This window comes from Strigops habroptila, chromosome Z (assembly GCF_004027225.2).
Source record: "Strigops habroptila isolate Jane chromosome Z, bStrHab1.2.pri, whole genome shotgun sequence".
NCBI lineage: Eukaryota > Metazoa > Chordata > Aves > Psittaciformes > Psittacidae > Strigops > Strigops habroptila.
The window spans coordinates 51,420,744-51,436,911 of NC_044302.2; positions in this window are offsets into that span (position 1 = coordinate 51,420,744).

Genomic DNA, 16,168 nt, shown 5'->3' on the forward strand with positions numbered 1-16,168 from the left:
CAAAGAACAACAAAACAAAGCAACCCAAAAGGCTTTTCCAGCCCTGGGGCTTTCCTTCGCAGCCTGACTTCAAAAAGCAAAAGCGCACAGTTGTCTCCGGAGTAACCCCATCTGAACATTCAAAACTGATCTTTCATTTCTGATTCTCTTGGGGCTTTTTTCTCCACAGTTCACTGCAAGTTCTCCTGTGTTGTCAGGTTTCTGAGCACACAGTCGCATTGTCACGGTTTCTCTAACCAGGAACTCGGTAAGTTGTTCTTAATAAAAGCGGGGTTTCCCCATCGGAAGCCGCGCATTAGAAAACACTCCGAAATCTCATGGGCCCAGTTACCGGAGTTAGCTACACAAGTAGCTGGCAGGCTGGATAAAGAAGGATGTTGGTTTCTGTACTTCCAGCGTGTTTGCGTTTTGTTCAGCAGCAGTTGAAAGCTTTATTTCATTACCACCAAAGTTGAGGATAGGCTTTCTGGAGCAATATAGAGCAAGGACCAGGTCTCACTAAGCACTTTATGCTTGCTCATTCTCCTGCACTGAAAAACAAAGCTTCGTGTTAAGTGGAAGGCAAGGTTGTTCCTGCTGCTTTGCTGTTACGAAAGGCTTTGGACCGTCTGAGTGGTAGAAGTGCATCACCATGAAGTCACTGACATAAGTGTACCACACCCGGCCACAGCAGCATCTCTGCAGCCCAGGAGAAAGCGTAGCCCTGCTTTATTCCCCGTTGGCCTCCCAGCTCACAGCACCAGAACAAGAAAACAAAATTAGAAAATCGATTTCTGGCAGGATGCGCCCTGCCCGGACCTTTCCCTGTTTGGCAGCAAGACAGGGGTGCCAGCACCATCCCTGGGCTCTTCCAGCTCGTGTGGAGGCTCCATCCAGCCGCATCTACCGATGCTCCTCCCAACAGGGCTGTGGCACACAGAGTTCATGCTGCTCCTCCAAACCTGAACACCCTCCTTCTCACCACCTCCAGCTTCATCCCGAGCAGCGCTGCTCCTGCTTTCCATCCATGCCACCCTGCAGGAGGCTGCCTCTGTCATCCGGGTGCCTCAGGCTGGTGTACCCTGTATCTCAGAAGGCATCCCTCTCTTTACCTACAGCTTGTCTTCTCCCCAGCACTGCAATCTGTGCTCACCCACACGTCCCAGAAGCAGCATAGTATCTGCCTCCTGCCCTCCAATCCAGCCATTTCTGTCCTCTGGGAACAGAGTTGCATGAAAACTTGGCTTTCCATTCCCCCAAACGGCTGGCATGGGTCCTGAAGGGGTCCCTATGCGGGCCCACAGGTCTGCCTCTGCCTCGTGTGCCAGCACTGAGCCCAGCACCCACAAGAGCAGCCTGATCCTGCAATGCAACCCCATGCCCACATCCATGGCCAACATGCACGATGGTGTGCTGGAGGGCTTCACCTCTCCCCAGCCAGGGCTGTGATGCCAAGCACGTTCTGGCCTGGCAGGGTTTGGTCCCATCTGTTCCAGGCGCCTCTGAGTCCCCGGGAGCTGGCGCGGGGGCACAGGCTGCAGATCCCCATCTGTGCCACATCTGAGCTGGCTAACACAGCGGAAGAAAAAAGCCACCCAGCACATGGGTCTCAGAGGAGGTGATGTGCTCTGCGTCCCTCCTCCCAGCACAGCTGAGGTAGTGCCGCCATGGGCCAGGAGGCGAAAGCTGAGTTTGAGGAGAGGACGGTGCTGCCCCGTGCGAGGGGCCCTGGACACCTCCGTGGTGGCTGTGGCTGCTGCACTCCAGTTTGGTTATTTTTCCCCTATTTGAGTTGAGTTGAGAAGAATCTGAGTTTTTTTCTCGGATTCAGGCATCTGGCCTGAATCACCCAGACATTGAGGCTGCTGTGACTATGCTCTGTGCCGTAGGACTGGGAGAGGAGAGCATTTGCTACCCCCAGGGGAGGCTGATCCTGCAAGCTTCTGCCACGCTGGCATCTAGCTGTAGGTTTGCTTCACTGCAGAAGAGTGTCCTGGGGTTTGGCACCACTCATCCTGAAATTTGGACAAGGGAAGGCAGTATTTCTTACACCATCAATATCGTCACAAGGGCGATATTAAATCTCAGAGCATTACTGTGAACAGACAGTCAGCAAAGAAATGGGGTGGGGTTAGTGCATTTATGAAGGACGTCTGTATTTTTGTCCAAAGGCTTGGTTTAAGCTTACAGTTTTATATACATATAAAATAAATAAAAAAATAAAAAAAAGAGTCAGCAAAAGCTGACACAAAAACTAGTGTCTTGCTAAGCAGTTATGAGAGTGGCTTGTCACATCTACAGAGCACTCTGAATTGCTTAAGAGTTTGAGTGTGCAGTATGTATTTCGACACAGCCCAACCTAGAACAAAAATAAACCAATAAAAAAGAAAAGCCAGAGGAGGCACCTAGCAGTCTGCCTCTGTGAAGATGGCAAACAGTCAGCTCCAGAGCAATGTCCAGCCTGGTTCAGTGGCTAAGCTGCTGCAAATCCTCCAGCCAAGGGCTGCGATGGGAGCAGGGAGCCAGCACCAGGCAGGCAGCCCAGCAGTGTCCGGGGTGCAGGGCTGAGGTTCAGCTCGGCAAACAGGGCACAGGAGACCAGAGGAGACATCAGAAGTTGCTGGCTGTGGCAGGTAGCAGCGTGGAAGCACCGCGAGGGATGGCTGGATCTCACAGCTTGGTTAAGGGGGAGTTGTGTGAGAAGTGGCACAGGCAGTTGCTGGGGTTGTCTTAGAGCTTTACAAGGCCAGTGGTGCTCTGGTAATCCTGTCAGCTGAGATTGCCTAGGTACTGGTATTGAAAATACCAAGTTTGGGTATGTCGTGTATTAAAACAGGGACCCAAGGCAAAAAAGTGATTATGGTGGATTGCTTGTTCGCAAGAGGTCTTGGGTGCAAAACAGGAGCTAAATAAACAGGAAAATGGGTAGGTTATGGAGTGTGAAGGGGCTGCCAAGGTGTGCCTGTCAAGCAGTCCCTTGATCACCAGAGCGGGAGCAGGGCAGCAAACCAAACTCAATATTATGACCATACCCCATGGATCAGACCTGCCTCCCATCACAGCGTGGGGCCACAGGGTGCTTTCTCTCACCACCAGGACAGCACCAGGTGGATGCATGGATCAAGCATCACAGCATTGCTGTGTGAGTGCCTGTTCCAGGCAGCTGGCACCAGCCTCTTCCCACTACTTCATAAGACAAACATTAACCTCATGGGTCAAACCTTCACAGCTGAAAATACCTCTTTCACCACACCACCCCCTCAGGAAAAAAAAGGAGTGTATTGCAATCAGTGGTCTGTAAATGCATAAACTCTGTAATATCTTGCCTATAAATGTACTTTCTTTCTCATTATTCTCCACTCACAGGGAGATGAGTACAGCAAACTCATTTCCCATTTATTTCTCCTCATTCAAAGGGCAGAAAACCACACATAGGCCATCATCCACGTACTCGCCAGAAAATAGCTCAGGACATTGCATTTCACATCAAATAGAGATTCTATGTTTCCATGAGGGAGAAGGCAGCTAGCAATTGAAAAAAAAACAACTAGAAACACCATAATCAGCAGATGGAAAGACTGAGTTAATAATTTATTGGATTTTCCTCTGTATGTCTGGATTTTTCTGGACACAGCTGGGAAAACACTTTTTTTTTTCCTTATTTTACCCAGAAAAACAGTCACCATTACAACCCTTTCTTTCTGAATTAAGGGTGGAAAAGTAACTGCAACAACACCAGGGGAGCAGCAGATTTGGAGGTAAGGTGCAGACTAGGAAACAACTGGGAATGTGTAAAGAGGGTAACCTTTCTATTATTTCATAGGAAGAGTCAGGCAGGACTAATAAAGCACTATAGTAATGCCCAGGGTGACAGCCACAGCAGGGAGTGGGTTAGTGCACACACGGGCTAATTGGCTGGCACTGCTATGAGGATATGCTGCAGGCCATGCCAGTATCATCATTCTTCACATGGTGCTTTCCTCACAGCTTGTTTGTTTTAGGGGTTAACTAATTCTTGTCTTGCTCCTTCCCTCACTGACAATTCTCTAGAGTCTTGCCATGCCCAGGACTCCAGGAAACATAATTTTTCCATGTGCTCCATCTCTTGTCTCCAAATATTTCACTTCACTCCCTCTCCATCTGACGAGTTCCTTGTGAGGAAAGGAAATGACTGACATTCCCTGCATGGGAACCCTGTAACTGGCCAAAATTAGAGCATTTGATGGGATAGCTCAGAGGCTTTTTATTCCACCCATCAGACTTTGCGGATCTCTGGTTTGACATTTCTCTCCAAAAACCAGGGACCTCCCCAAACCTAAAGCCAAACTGAAAGATACAGAAAAGCCCGCCGAATGTCCCTGCTTTGGCAGGTTCATGGTTACCTCCTGGGTCTCTGCTGTCACCTTCGCTCTTAATAATAACCTTTGCCCTTTCCCATCTCTAGCAGATCTCTCTTTTTGGCCTTCTCTTTAGCAAAGGGCTGCAGGATCCTGAAATCAGTCCATTGGCAGTGGTACCACCTTCTGATTGGGCCACCAGTGACAGCTGGGAGCACCATCCTCTCTGCAGTGAAGAGCCACAGCTCCTGGGAGTTTGTGCAGAACTGATGAGCCCACAGCAGGGACAGGTCATTGAATCTTTTCCTTGCGAACTCTCTCCAAATGTGGAACCCCCATGGAGCATTCACGGTGTCACCCAGGGGTCATACTAAAAGCTCTCCAGAGTGAAGAACCCAAGGAAGGATTCCAGCCAGGTGGAGGTTGGTCATGTTCTTCCCAAGCACCTCCAAAAGCAACAGAGAAATTATCAGTTACTCCTGGGCTGCCAAGTCCTACCAAGTTCTGCTCCTGCTGCTCACCAGCGCTAAGGGTGCAACATAGCCATCTCTGTGGGTAAGAGAAAGCCCTGCTTCTGACATGGAAGCAAGAAACCAGGCCTAGGAGTTCCAGCAACAGGAATGCTAACAGTGAAGGCAGGGAAAAGTGTATTACAGTTGCCAGGAGCCAGGAGCTCAGTGTTGTTTCTGTGGCTGGATCCATGCTAATGAGGGAGGTTTCTAGGGATCAAATCACCAAGACTCCTTCCCTTCCCCCAGCTTGCCACTTAATGGATAAAGGAGAGAATCACAGGTTGATTTATTTGCGATGTCACCTATATGGCAAGGGGGGATTTGGGCTTTGGGAGGATATGAGGGAAGGGGAGGTTTCATTGCCTTCTCGCACAGAGCATTCATTATAACCAGCATCATCAGCCCCACAAGTCAATCTGACACACACAGCTCCTCAGATCTGTCCCAGCAGATACAGTGCCTAGCAGAAAAGCAAAGCAAGAGTGTAAGGAAAGGAAGACCCTCCTCTCTCAGACTGAAGCACCCAGCCGCATGTTCATCAAGTCAACAGTGCTTTGTTGAATCAGATTAATCAATCAAAGGCCATCTCAAAATAAGTCTGCAAAACCTCACTAAGAGTACTATCAGGGGTCTTCCCCTCAGTGCCCCATCTGCCCTAGACTCAGTGATTCCTCTGCTGTTCCTGCCTTGTGCCTGGGTATGGTAACCAGATGGACTCACTAGAAAAGTAGCCCATTTAGACTAACAACCTCAAGAAGAAAGAGTGTCGTGCATAAACGCTAAGGTGAAGGGAGCACACTGTTTTAAGCAGAACAGAAATGCTCCAGGTAGTCTTTTTCCCCTCCTGAATAACATATGTGATTCTACAGAATGGTGTCCTTTCTAGGGAAACCTTAGCCAGTCTCCATAAATCATTCTGGTCTTGACCTCCAAAAGCATATGCCAAATACTAGAACTGTATGGTATGCTGTAATGAAGGGAAACATATATTTCAAGCCAAGAAACTGTGGCTTTGTGGTTTTGGCTTCCTTAGACACTGGCGTCCTCCTGTAAAGTCCCCCTGTACCTTTTTCCCCTTTTCATGTGTGTCTTCTTTCTCCTGCCACAGATCGTTCAGACAGGATTGAGCTACACACAGATACACTTCTATGGGTTTGTTGCTAACAAAAGACACACTAGGGATAGTGTGGGCTCTCTCCAGAAGGAAACAGGAGGCCTGACTACCCTGGATCTGGAGAAGACTGAGGTTCCCAATGGCTTCTTTGCTTCAGTCTTCACTGGCAAATGCTCTGACTGTGCCGCCCAAGTCTTGGAATGAAGATGCAGGGACTGTGAGAATGAAGACCTTAGGCCCACTGTAGGAGAGGATCAGGTTCGAGACCATCTTAAGAATGTGAACGTGCACAAGTCCATGGGATCTGATGAAATCCATCCGTGGGTCCTGAAGGAGCTGGTGAATGAAGCTGCTAAGCTACTGTCCATCATATTTGAAAACTCATGGCAGTCAGCTGAAGTTCGCGACTGGAAAAAGGGAAATATAACCCCCACTTTCAAGAAGGGGAGAATGAAAGACCCAGGGAACTACAGACCAGTCAGTCTCACCTCTGTGCCTGGAAAAATCTTGGAGCAAATACTCCTAGAAAGCATGCTAAGGCACATGAAAAACAGCGAGGTGGCTGGTGACAGCCAACATGGCTTCACTAAGGGATATCGTGAACATGAGCCGGCAGTGTGCACTCGCAGCCCAGAAACCAACCATGTCCTGGGCTGCATCAAAAGAAGCATGACCAGCAGGTCGAAGGAGGTGATCCTGCCTCTCTACTCTGCTCTCCTGAGACCTCACTTGGAGTACTGTGTGCAGTTCTGGTGTTCTCAACATAAGAAGGACATGGAGCTGTTGGAACAGGTCCAGAGGAGGCCACAAGGGTGATAAGGGGGCTGGAGCACCTCCCGTACGAAAACAGGCTGGGAAAGTTGGGGCTGTTCAGCCTGGAGAAGAGAAGTCTGCGTGGAGACCTCATAGCAGCCTTCCAGTATCTGAAGGGGGCTTACAAGGGTGCTGGAGAGGGACTCTTCATTGGGAACTGTAGTGATAGGACAAGGGGTAATGGGTTCAAACTTAAACAGGGAAGTTCAGGTTAGATGTAAGGAAGAAGTTCTTTACTGTGAGGGTGGTGAGGCACTGGAACGGGTTGCCCAGAGAAGTGCTAGTTGCTCCACTGCTGGCAGTGTTCGAGGCCAGGTTGGACAGAGCCTTGGGTGACATGGTCTAGTGCGAGGTGTCCCTGCCCATGGCAGGGGGGCTGGAACTAGATGATCTTAAGGTCCTTTCCCACCCAAACCATTCTGTGATTCTATGATTCTATACTAAGCCAGTGAGAGGTGAACGGAGGAGGACTGCTGCAGCTATAGCTATGGCAGCACTGATGTGCAACAAACAGTCTTCACAGTCAGCCAAATGTAAAGCATGTCACCCCACTGTCCTCCCCAAAATTAGATCATTACAGCCTGCAACTCTGGCACATTCATAGAGCGGCCATTGTCTGAAATGCTGCAGGCAAAAAGGGAATCAACACCACTAAAAAGTACTAACCAGATCTGCTTCCTCTGCTTAAACAAAGCTGCTGCAACGGGTGCCAACAACAAGCAGCTGGAAACGGCTGAGTGCATCCATATCCCTCCTGGCTCTCCCCAGACAGTGAGCACACATCAGTCACAAATGGTGGGTAGAAGGTTAAATGGCAACAATTAAGCACGTTCCACTGGGACAGAGCAAGCCCAGCCATTGTGAACAGATCAATTGTGACTCTGGTTGGAAGCGGAAGGTCTCTGCAGGCAGGTCTTCTTGCAAATATTCTAAACACAGGAGGACACTGTTCAGTCCTACAGCAGAGAACAGGAGCCATAGCTGAAAAAGACTCAAGCCAGAGGTATCTTGTGTCTGGCTGGAATGTGACACCAGAAACTGCCACTTTCCTGCTGCAGCACCATGGCAATAGCCATGGTTTGCAGTGTGGAGGGCTGTATTACCCTACAGACATGGGGGAGTATGACGTTTTCTCCTTCTGTAGCTGGTTTCCTGGGGCAGCCTGCCACACAAGGCAGCGGTGCAGCCTCATGAGCTAACATCAGCCTTGAAGGGTCATCTGAAGAGATTGAAAGCCCTAGGGGAGCAGGAGCCCTGAGGTGCCTGGGAGGACAGAGCAAGAAGCGAGGCATATCTCTGCATCAAGTGACAGAGAGTGTATGCCTGGCATTACACAATGAAGCTGTGGGGTAGAAAACGGGCTACCAGAGGAACACTCCCATCCTCTCTTATCATGTAACTCTCCTACAATTCCCTGCTCCTCTCCAAAGCAGGACCCCAGGCCTCCTTTCAAACTAATTCTCTCTCTCTCTTCCCTCCCCAATGTTAGCCTCAGCAGGCATCCTCTAAATTTCCACACCTTGTTGTGTGCCAACCCACTTCTTCACAACCAGCCCCACCTCTTGTTTCTCACAGTCCTGGCCTCCTACAGTGCGCAAACCTAGACCCCAACACAGGACCTCTCAATCCTCCTGCTATATTCTGCAGCTGCTCCCTAGGGAAGGGTCCCAGCTCCATGGCCATACATCCTAGTGTTGTGCTCCCTACCTCCCCAGAAATCATTTATCATCTTATTAATGCTCATTCCCCAGCTAATTGTTCATTCCCGTGCTGCCTTTTGCCTGGAACCAACCCTCCATCTATGAGATGGGCACATAGACACAACATTCAGCATTACTTGAAGCAGCAGAAAAGCAGTAAGAAGTTCCCACCCACCCCACTCTCATTCCTGCCCACCATCTGGAAGTTGTGCCAAATGCCACGTCTAGCCAGGCCCACCCTGTGCAGACAGAATGCTCTAGGCAAGATGCATCATTTTCCATGTGAGCTTTTTTTTACATTTTTTCCCCCAAAGGAGTTGCTGCTATCACCTTTGCTTTCCCCACCCATTACCTCAGCCTTTCTTTTCCATCAGCAACTGGATAAAACAGCTCCTGCCTGCTCCTGTGCTATAGCCCTCAGCATTACTTTTCGCCATTTCCATACATCTTCCTACTCACACTAGATAACTGTACTAAAAGCCGGGCTAGGCTACATAGCATCCACCTCTCTTCTTCCCCTTACTTCCAGGAAATCCTCACCAGGAATGCAGAAGGCATGAGATTGACAATACAATACTCTAGCATGGAGATCCAATCTCCTGCAAAGCTGGTTTCATCTGAACAGCCAAGGGCGTTGGTGGAGATTGCCTGTCATTTCTCACTCCCTATCACTCACCATCTCCCATGTGGATCCAGCGTCTACAGGTGAACCAGATGTGCTGCTCCTGAGTCCTGTACATCCAAAAATCCTGCTTTATTCTGTTTCCAAAAGCTTGCTGTTTTTTCCTTCAGCGTCATACTGATTTTTTACAACTCCATCAAACCAGCTTTACAAGTCTGTAGCTATCTCAAGATCAAATCCAAGTCCATATTCAGCCCAAAGGGAAAAAGCTACTCAGTCCCACAAGTATGTGTAACGATTCTTCACAGTTCTTTTCCATTTACATTTTTAAATGAGGATGTAGGGTTTTGATAGCTGGTGCAGAATCAACATGCTGCTTTCTTCTATTTCCTTGATGTCAGAAAGACTTGTCTCCTGGCTTGAAGAGCTTGCTGGATTCCTGTTTTCTGAGAGAAGCAGAAGATGACGAGAAATGTATGCTGATGAAGTGATAACTATCTGAGACAGTTGTGGGAGATACAAGCTTTGTTCAAAGCCTGCTGGAGGCGGTGGAAAGCTGTCACCGACTGCTTTGGCCTTTGGAGTCTCCCTTGGTTTACATTCTTCCCAAACTTTGGATTTCCAATGGCTGTTTTAAATGTAAATTTTTAGTCTGATTTTGATCCTGCTAAGTACATTCAACCTTTACTGTTTTAAGCAGTAGTGGCAGTAGGCTGTGCTCAGGATAAGGCTGTTGTGCAAGTACTTTCAAGTGCAGGACAAACAATTCTTAATTATAGTTTTTCATGCTGACAGACTTCTCTGAAGACCAGGGCGCACACTCATGAATTAATCCTCCTACACCTCCTGTCAAAAAGGCAAACCTTAGCAATTTGACTTCTCCGGTGAAACAACCAAGGTAGAGAAGCTAAATGACACGATCAAGCCACAGATGCAAGTGAGTGTTGCAGCCAATATGAAAAGGCTGCTTTTTGCATGGCAATAAACCAGATGTCTTTCAGCTTGGCACCTCTCAGTCCCTCTTAAACACATGGTTCAGTCCCACTGAAGATAGTCACTTACATGAAATGAGGCAGGCAAAAAAGTGGACCCCAAATATGTCAGTTTCACATTCACATTTTTAGATGCTGGTCAAGCAGTGCTGAAGCATGAGCTCCGGTGCATTTACCACATCTCAAGTGGCCACAGAACAGCCAGCAAGCCAGCTGCCTCAGGAATGAGCTTTGCTGAGCTGAGCTCTCAAGGAGGGACTGAATTTCCCTAAATTGCCTGAGCTTGAGCTGTTGGAACTCGGTGGAAAAGCAAGAGAATGATATTCTGAGGCACTCAGGTTTGTCCCTCCTTCCTCCTGCTTGAATGGGGAGCACCTTTCCATCAGTGACCTCAGATTAATAAACCTGACTCACATCTTGGATTTGAGGGGATTATCTGAGTTGGATGGGAGACTTTTGCCTCTTTTTGCAAGTCAGTGTTTGTCAGTGTGTTAGCAGCTCACCTGATACCAACAGATCACTGGTTTCTGGAGGTAAAATATTAACGTTCAGCTTTCCCAAAGAAAAGCAGCTCCTCATGCAGCAGTTCCTTGAACACACCTATGGGAGGCAGACTGATTTGCACTGTAGGTTAGCACATCCAAGAGAGCAATGGAAAACCCTTCTACTTCCCATAATGGGTATGTGATTATTGCTAAAATGACTTGCTTAAATAACAGACTTGCTTAAATAATGGCTTTGATCTCCAGTGAAAACAAATACTGTGGGCTTATGATGGCACAAAACTAGCATATCATCTGGTGGTATGACAGGAATCCTTTGTGCATTTCCTGCATCCTCCCTGCATTTCTTGCAGGAAATGCATTTTTGGAATGCAATGTGAACATTGCGCAGGCAATCTTTGCATCAGGGCTATGAGCTTAAGCCATACAGCTGCACTTGAATGCAGCCTGAGGATTTTCAGGTACCTCAACAAAGGGTCTTTTTCTGGATGTAAAACATTCAAACACATGGAAAGAAGCATTATGCTATGTGCACTGAGGTAACATAGAAAAAAGAAATTGCCAAAGGTCCTCTCTTTTTTTCTCTTTAGAAAGCCATGTTTGAATTCAATAAAGCCAGGAGATCTCTGGGATCCAAGGGATACCTTACAAGAATTGGCAGTGGCTGGGCATAGATCTCCAGCAGTTTACTTTGGCCAGTGTGTGTGTGGCTTGCGATGCAGTAGAGGAAGGTAGCAGAAGTGAACAGATTGACATAATTGATCTTAATGGCCACCGTGAGCATGGGTTCTCCTATAGATCAGAGCCCACAGAAGGTCTGGGAGATGCTAGTGTGCACACCACAAAACCTGTTGCCTATGACTAATGGATCTCAAGCTACCAAAATCTTTTCCAAAGATGTTGAGACAAGCCACCAGTCAAAAATGCCCCATATGGACTGGAGTCATACTTATGGTGGCACTATGTAATTCAAATAATATTGCAGTGACAGACTGGAAAACTATGGGGAAAACTCATATCCTTGGACTGGAGAATGAAAGCCATTCTGAAGAGGAACATGGTGGAATGCTTACAAAGACCAGAGCATATTGCAGTAAATAAGGTACAGTACAGACCACCCAAAACTATTAATATAACTACTATTTACCCTGTGGGAGAGACCAAAAGTGTAAAATGCTTTCTAAGCATTGCTACTTACACAAAAAATGCCCAGTTCAATCCCAGTGATGCTTTTTAAAAAACAGTGTTTTGCTCCGAATCACAGGACAAGAAGGTTAATAAAGGTGTCCTGGAAGGCAATACTTTGTACTGAGATTATGAGATTCCGCCTTGCCATATATTTCAACCCACCACCTTAGCTTCTCCCTGTGGCCTCAAAAGAAGGCACCACCACAGACAGGGACCAACCCCAGCCCTTCTGAATTCAGTCCCATCCGTCAGCCACAAAGGTGTCCTCAACTCCTGTGCCCACTCTCTGCTGAAGCAGTATAGGGAACAGTGCTGAACTGGATCAATGAGGATTAAATCAGACCAGCTGGAGCAAGGATTTTATACTCTGTGTGTCCCCTCAAGGACTTTGCTAGATTTGGCCCCTGGGTTTTTGAGGTGCAGGCTTTGTCTTGGGTGCCTGACTTGACAAACTTACAGGCAGCAACAATTTGATTAAACAGTGCTTGTTTTAGGCTCGTTTTCTAAGAAAACAAGAGCTTACAGGCTTACACTACCTCTTATCTGTTTGTTCATCTGTCTGCTTCCCGTAATATCATTTGAACCTGTTTGCTAATTTCAAACAAAAGTAGGACAGAGGTCTCAGGGAAAATTAGGTTAATGGAAATCAGCTATTTATTAATGCTTGTTCCAAGGGAAAGACAGAGAGAAGCACACCCATATGGGCAGCAGTAAGCATTGGCAAGTGGTCCACTCATCTAGGCACTTTTTTTTGCCTGCCAGAGCTATCTACCAGGACACAAATGGGAGATGGGAAATACTGATAGGAGTGCATGAGGTAGGGTCAAAAGAGTGAATCTGTAGGAATGGAGACTTCACATTCTGTCATTTTGTTACCAGTGGTAGAAGTTCCCTGTGATTCATGTGCCCTGCTAGCAGGCAAACAAGGCCATGGTTTTCTTGGTGATTCAACACCAACACCACAGCCAGTCCCTCTGAAATGCTGCCAGCTCTAAGTAGAGGAGTCCATTTTCTTTGCTGGCCGATGGAAGAGCTCCTGGTTACCAAAGGGCAACTCTTTGGTAAACACCCAGCCTCAACGTCACGGAGAGCATAATGAGGAAAACAGCCAAACCAAGTTATGGCATGGCATTCATCCTCGCACAAGTCTGTGCCAACCTCAGCAAGAATTTCCTCGTGGCGTATAGGGGGCAGAGCTGCAGTGTTTAATCCTGAGGCATCTCTGGTTGTTTCAGGAAGTCACTCGAAATGTAGAAGGCTTGTGTAGCCTTTCAGTGACAAAGGACTGGCTCTTGGCAGTAGCTGCTTGTTAGCAAAACACTGTAAAAATCTCAGGGTATAAATAGGACTGACTTTCTCTCAGAAATTGACATTATCTTAGACAAGGTGTCTGGGAGGAAAGTCAAAAATGTCCCAACCTTCTTTAATCAGGAAAGAAAAGGCTACAAGCCATCTAGCATTTCTGAACTTGATGGCAATTAGGAGGGATGGCAATGCATGAGTACAACATCACTCAGCATTTGATCAAAGTGTTGACATTTTACAAAATGCTATTTTACTGGGTTTGCCACCAGCATGTCAAATAACCCCTCAGAGCAGAGGGCAGAGTTCTGCCACATCCCTGCTAGCTGCAGACCAAGGGATTTCTTTGGATTGTTTTCCCGTTGCTCTTTCACACTGCATGGACCCTGCATGTCTCATGTTATTCTATGGTCCATATTCCACAGGTTATAAATGCTAATGTAGCCCATACCAGCTGTGTGAATGCATCACCATCACTATTATTTCCAGGCCTGGGTATCCTACTTTCTCCCAGGCAAACTTTTGAAATGTTTCACTATCTTAACAAGTGGAAAACATCTAATCTAAATTTCCCTTCCTGTAATTTCAGCCTGCTGCTTCTATCTTATCCACAATGGACAGAAAGAAGAGATTACACCTTTCTCTCCTGAAGCACTCTTGTAATTACATGAAAAAGGATCACATGACCCCTGAGTCACCTCTCCTCTAAGTTAAACCAGCCCTGGCTTTTGTTCAGCATTCCTTATAAGTCCTGCTGCCTGTGTCACTTATTTATACTGAGATAGGCCTGCCTGCCGTATAAAGCAAAAATGCAGCAGTCTACCTTCTCATTACAGCTGAGCTGTGATTACTGCAGCTACCTGTCTCCAAGCGTGAAGAAAAAGGCTCCTGGCTAATAGACCACAACTTTTTGGGCCACAGATCCAGAAATACCTAGCTCTGCTGCTGCAAGTCTGTCCAGACCTAGGCAAATTGAACCCCAGTTCACAGCTCCTTCATTTGACGGGCAGGTCTAGAAATAACAATTTGCTTAAGTTAGACACAGCACAAACAAGGTAATATGAAGTTGCAGATTGTGTAGATGTTGTAAAATCTGGTGGGAATGCTCACCATTAGACGTCCATGTGGATAGGTGTTTTCTCTTAGAAGTTATTTAAAAAAATTTGTTCTGAAATACTACAGGTGTCTTTAAAAAATCCGAGTTTGTCAAGAGTGACTTCATCAAACTGCTGGGATACTAGCAGCTTCCAAATAAATGTGGGGACTTCAGAATACCAGGAATCTCATGGGTTAGCATTGGTATTTGAAGCCTTCCGAGTGAATGATTAAACCAATTTGCCTAACATTGCTGTGACTCACAGGTTTCCTAGTATCAAGCTGTTTGAGCCTGCTGGGAGGATTCTCACTATAGTAAGTGTATTCCTGCTCGCCATAGGATGATTACAAGCATCAGAATGATTTCTGGTTCAGACTGGTGTTTTCATTTTTTGTATCACTGCGGGAGAGATCCACATGGAATCACTCAAACACTTACTGATAAGGCTTTCCCTCCAGACTGGAATTTCATACACAATCACCTTCCTTCAGTTGTACTGGCCAAAAGACTCTGAATCAAAGCTTCATATGGAGTTTTACAGGCTTCCTAACTTAAAAAGAGAAGGATTTTGTTTACTCTGGGTTTAATGCATTAAATTACAAGAGAGACCTCTCTGCAATTAGAATCAGAGAGCACCGATTCAAAGCATTTTCTGGGTCTTCTACACACAGACCTGGACGTATTTAACTTGAAGAAATCCAGAAATAGTGAGGGCATTTTAAAAGACACAAACATTGTTTGGTTTTACTTTTTATTGCAAGAATGAGTCCCACATGGGTAGAGGTAAGCAAGCAAAAAGCAGCCTGTATTTTTTTTTTTTTTTTTTGTTAAAGGGAGTGGGCACTGTTGTAAGTCACAATCTCAAGGTAAGCTAAGCCCACTTGCAAACATTCTTCACATTGCACGTCCACGTAATTCATATCTGTCTACCTGGAGTTTATTCAGGCACTACAGTCATCCGTGTGGTAGCAGGTGTGCTGAGGTCTATCTCACAGCTCTTGCTGTCTAGTACCACCCTAGGGATTGCTCTGAGGAGTGTAGTGGCAGAACTTGTCTGTTCTGCTCCCAGCCTCCACCTTCTTAGTGCTTGGTTTATTTAACTGAGCTATACCCTGCTTAGCACGTTCAACCTGTGTTAACCATAGCTCACCCACAGGTAGATGAAGTAGTCCAGCCTTCAGCTGTGCTCACTGCACCAGGATTCAGCTTGGGAGGATGGAGATGGTGATGACACCACAGCAGACAGATGTAGAGGTAGCTGACAAGTACTGCTGCAAATATCCCTTGTGTGATTAGCACAGACTTGCAGCTCATCTGAACTGTGTCAAGAGACACTGTGTAACAGAGGAGCTTCTCTTGCAACACGAAGAAAAGCAAGTTTTCTAGGGCTTGAGGGAAGAGTAACTAAGGCAGAAACAGAGGCCTATTATTGGTACTCATTTCAACGCAACTCCAGGCAAAGGAAGCCATGAAAGAGGGTATTTACAGAGACTGGAAGAAGGAACAACTTTCCCAGGCAAGTGGGACAAGACTGTTTTTCTACAGGAAAGAGATGTTTATCTAAGCAGTGCATCAATAATTAGGAGATTGCTTGGAAATCTCACTCATTATTTCGGGCTTTTTATTGATGAAAAATCCTCCAGGACTTAATCCCAAACTCAGGAACTGAATTAGGGCAGAGGAGCTTGCTCACAACACAAGACATGCTGCCTCTAACCCCAGGGAGGCCAAGCACAGTCATCACAGAGCTCCTTTCATTAACACAGCCATTGAGACTTTTGCTGCAGGCTGTGTGGGTCGATGTCATAAGTGGTATTACTGGTACTACAGTGGGTCACAGATAAAGAGATAAAGAAGAAAATACCTAGAAATTACATGCTTACTACGTGCCAGCATTGATGGTTCTCCGCCCGCGTTAATGAGGCAGTAAATCAGCAGTGCTCACCTTCCACATTGGGCACTGCAAGGATCAGGCTGAGCCAGGCAGCATGGGGAGAGCGGGTTAGCCAG